Source organism: Oratosquilla oratoria, chromosome 38 (assembly GCF_046742065.1).
Source record: "Oratosquilla oratoria isolate Oo_2021 chromosome 38, ASM4674206v1, whole genome shotgun sequence".
NCBI classification, from domain to species: domain Eukaryota; kingdom Metazoa; phylum Arthropoda; class Malacostraca; order Stomatopoda; family Squillidae; genus Oratosquilla; species Oratosquilla oratoria.
In genome coordinates this window covers 24,581,130-24,586,129 of record NC_134814.1, presented here as the reverse complement: position 1 = coordinate 24,586,129, position 5,000 = coordinate 24,581,130, and positions in this window count along the sequence as shown.

Below are 5,000 nucleotides of genomic sequence, written 5' to 3'. Positions count from 1 at the left end.
TTGAAATACTTCTAGATGTACTACCTCAGCATTTTAATTGAGAGACAAGTTCAAATTCTACTTCAATTCAGCAACAGGAAGTCTGCCTTTCTTCTGTGTTGCAAGCGTCTCAATTTCCTCTAAGGCTTACAGTATCATTATTTAAGTAATTTGAGTATAATTCGCCTCTGTTGTTTTCTTATAAGAGAAGTTCATAGAATCTAACAAACTGGATTTCACACTTCTTACATGTTAACTATTTTAATGAGATAAGTAAATAAATCAATATGTAATTAAGTGATAGATGAATGTACAGATTTCGTATGTAGATTAAGTACATTAATAGACTGGTAAAGTACATAAAGAGATGGATTAGATTAGTGATAAGTAGATAAAGTGATGAATAGGTAAAATCAATAGAAAACTGATAAACAAATAAATCAGCAAATAGATAAATTAATAGATAAATAAATAGACAAATAAACAAGTGAATGAATATGTACATTAATAGAAATCAACTAATTAGACAAATGAACGAATGTATAAATAGATTAAATGATAGATTACAAAACGAGTAGATATGTAAATTAATAATTGTCATACAAGTAAATATATAAATAAACGAGAAAATAAATTAGTAAATGAATGAAAGCAGATAAGAAAATAACTAAACAAATAAATACATAATCGCAAAGGTGATGAACACATGAAATAAACAAATAATTAAGAAAACAAGAAGTTGAATTAACAGTAAAATAAATGTGTTAATAAATTCTAAACCAGGAAGACGACACTAGAACTGGGAATCATAGTTGCTTAGCTAGATTAAGGCAAAGTAAGGGAAAATTAAGGACAAGTCATTCAAGAAAAACAAAATGACACCTCACTTGCAAACACGCATGCGTGGTAGACACTGCAAGGAAAATGGCGGTGGAAACGTCTTTCAGGGCGCGCGCGCGCGCACACACACACACACACACACACACACACACACACACACACACACACACACACACACACACACACACACACACACACACACACACACACACACAATACATGAGTTCAAATCTAAATATGATAATTGGAATTCAGAGATATAGATTAATTTGGAACAGTTCATGAATTTGAGTCTAGGTATGTTAGGAAATTAGATAAATACAATAAGGTGAACACACACAGACACACACACATACACACACACACACACACACACACACACACACACACACACACACACACACACACACACACACACAAGACTCGATGGCGCAGTGGTAGCGATCGCGGCCACCACTACGGCGGTCCGGGTTCGAATCCCGCCGTGGGCTGAAATAATTTTAGTACCGCTGCGCTGCGGGTTGTTACTCCAACTCTCGTGGGCGGGGAGATGGGTGTGTGTGTGCGTGTGAGGTCACAGCATTACCCATAGATCAGTCATATATGAGCTCAGAGCTCTCTTCCGGGAGGGAAATAGCTGTCGATCACGAGTCCAGCGCGTGATCCAAGACCATGGTGAATCCCACACACTTATCCTACAGGGAGTGAGGTAGCGTTCCAGAGTAGATATAATATATGATAAACGATCGGGTCAACCAAAGGAGTGGGTTTTAATGTTTTGGAAAGCGAGTTAAGCCCCCCCACCCCTATCCCCGGCCTTGGATGAATAAATATGGCATAACCCAAAAGAGGTATAAGGCATAAGCGATGAGATTAATCAATATATCGAATGGGGATTTTTTATGAACGTACAAGACGATGCCATTTCTCAACGGGAAGATGAGGAAAGCGGAAAGGAAGATTTTTAAGGATGTGGTGGAAACTCCGTGAATATATGTATGTATATATATATATATATATATATATATATATATATATATATATATATATATATATATATATATATATATATTTTGGGGCTAGAATACAAACAGCAAAAACCAGAGGTTGCGCGCTCCCGTGTCCCCTCCCGGAAGACGCAGCATGTCAGACCCTGTTCACACTAGCGGTTTGAACCGCACGGAAACCGCGGCGGTACCGCATGATCAAGGAAAAGTTACGCGGTTGTGTGTGAACGCCTCCGTTGACTTATATTGTTAATTGAAACCGCTAGTGTGAACAGGGTTTTATAGTTCTACGACAGACTTGCGTTGTCCTCGTATTTTTATACAGTATATTATTTTATTACGCTGCAGGTATCTTTGATGATTAATATTAAAGTGAAATTATGTTAAATAAAGCCACTCGTGAACAGGTTAGGAAGATATAGTATAACTTTTATTCGTAAATCGTTGTCGTTTCAAAAGTCTGAAAACTGCTTCACTCGTGGATCAGAAGTTTTCGATTTTGTTCCAACACCCGAAAAAGAGAAACTGAATTCTAGAAGAGAAAAAAAAAAAAGAGAGAAAAGAGAAATATTAATCGTAATTAAATGAAACGAAAAGAATGAAAAAAATATATAAACGGGGTTCAACACCCAAGAAGAGAAACTGAATTCCGGAAGAGAGAGAAAAAAGAAAAGAAAAGAAAAGAAAAGAAAGAAAATAAAGTAAAATAAAAAAGGGGGTCCAACATCCGAAAAAGAGAAACTGAATTGTAGAAGAGAGAGAGAGAGAAGAAAAATACTAATCGTAATTAAACGAAACGAAAAGAATGAAAAATAAATAAAAAAGGGGGTCCAACATCCGAAAAAGAGAAACTGAATTGTAGAAGAGAGAGAGAGAGAAGAAAAATACTAATCGTAATTAAACGAAACGAAAAGAATGAAAAATAAATAAATAAAAAGGGGGTTCAACTTCCAAAAAGAGAAACAATTTCAGAAGAGAGGAAAAAATATTAATCGTAATTAAATGAAACGAATAAATAGAATAAAATGAAATAAATAAAAAGAGGTTCAACACCCAAAAAGAGAAACTGAATTACAGGAAAAAAATATATATTAATCGTAATTAAAGAAAAAAGAAATAAATAGAAAATAAATAAAAAGGGGAGTCCAAAATATACTGACTCCTGGACGAGGTGCTATGTGATACTCGACTCAAGTATTCCAAGAAAACGGAAGAAATGCGTCGTGAAGGACAAGTAGAGAAATGTTCTCGAGGTTTTGCATTTCGTGGGAACATGCGGAGAGTCAGGAATGTTTGGGGTATACAGGAAGACAGACAAATAAAAAGAAGAATCAGAATCAGAGAGCAAGTTCTATACACCTTGTGAAGAATGTCGTAAAGCTTGATGAGTCGTTTGCTGCCCAACACAATTTACACACCCTATTCCCAATTACATTCCTACTAACCTCCTCCCCCCCCCACACGCTCCTTCCTTCCACCCCCTGATTACTCCCTATCAACCCCTATCATCCCCCTGTCAACCCCTATCACCCCCTCATACCCCTGTTAATAAAATCAGAGAATATTTGAAACATGATCCCCATCCTGTCTATACAAGTCAGCTAGAAGATACAAAGTGCTTGCTTTGGTAGCGTCTTCCCCGAAAAAATTATTATAAATTAATACCGTAAATATAAGTAAAAAAGAATAAAATAAAATAAAATAAAATAAAATAAACAAAAAACAAATAAAAGATAATAAATAAGATAAGAAATAAAGTATTTTGAAGGAAGGTACGTATAACGCATCCATTTTCATTATTCTTTGTGTGTCCATCCGATAGGTGTGCGAAACCGAATAACAGTCTCGAATTGCAGCCAGATTTCCCACGATCCGGGTGGAACAGAGCAATGTACAAGAGCCGAATGCCAGCTCAAGAAACGAAGAGATTTCCACGAGGATCTTCCCCTCAGGAGGCTCAGTCACAGAGAAAATTTGTCCTCGAAATTCGCGTCTTCTTAGCCCAAAACGAACGTTGAGGCCGGGGTGCGAACAACGAGAAAAAAATAAAATAAAATAAATAAACAAGTAAAAATAATTAAAATTAATAAATAAGTAGATAAAAATAAATAAATACAAAATAAATAAATAAGTAAATAAATAAATGATACATAGATAAATAAGATCTGTAACATCCAGAACAAACATAAAACTGTTCCAATTGGCAAAAAGTTGAGAGGTATGATTTATCCGAGACGAATTTGTAATGACATTTGAAAATCATAATTGTTGAAATGTAGTGTTTTCTTGGAACAGATTTACCAGTAAATAAAAAAGAATACACTGAGGGGAAAGAGAGAAAGAAAGAGGCTGTGTGAAAGAGAGAGACAGAGACTGAAAGAGAGAGAGAGAGAGAGACTGTGTTGAATAGATATATAGAGAGACTGTTAAAGAGAGATAGAGACAGAGAGAGGAAATCAGATGGTTGACGGGTTTCGAAAATAGGCAGCATAGTAACTGTCCATCTCGCAGGACTTTCAGATACCTGTCATTGGTCTCTTCCGTAGACTAATTGCCATCAATCTACAGAGTGACGCAAAAGTCACCTGACCCAAACATCGGTCATTCGTTTGTTCTTGTTTCGGACAAAAGTTACCTTAACCAAACATTAATCATCAATTTACTGACTTTTATTCCAGAAACATTTAATTGTAATTTATTGAATATGTATTATTGTTTGGGTAAGGTAACTTTTGGGCCAACCTGTATACAGTAATTCTCATTTGGAAAGAATATTTCTCTCAGGTTAGGAAATATCAGTTTAGACGAGACGAAGAGAGAAAATTAGATTTCAGATCAAATGAAGTTGCGTATCAAAGAAATAAGTTTTCGAGGATTGAAAGAAAAAAATCGCAAAACGCAGTGTCGCGAAGCGAAATGTCGCAAATCATTTGTATATGCTCGTAGGAATTACTCTAATGCAGCGTTTCTTAACCTTTTAACCTTGCGTAACCTTTAAAATAAATTGCATGTCTCAAGGAACCCCTGCTCAAAAAAGAAAAAAGAAAGAAAAACAAAACACATACAGTACATATACCATATATTTTTCATTTTATTTTCATCGTAATAATAGGTTAGACAGGATGATATCTATATTACATTATTACAATAACCAAGAATATGACGTGCATGTTT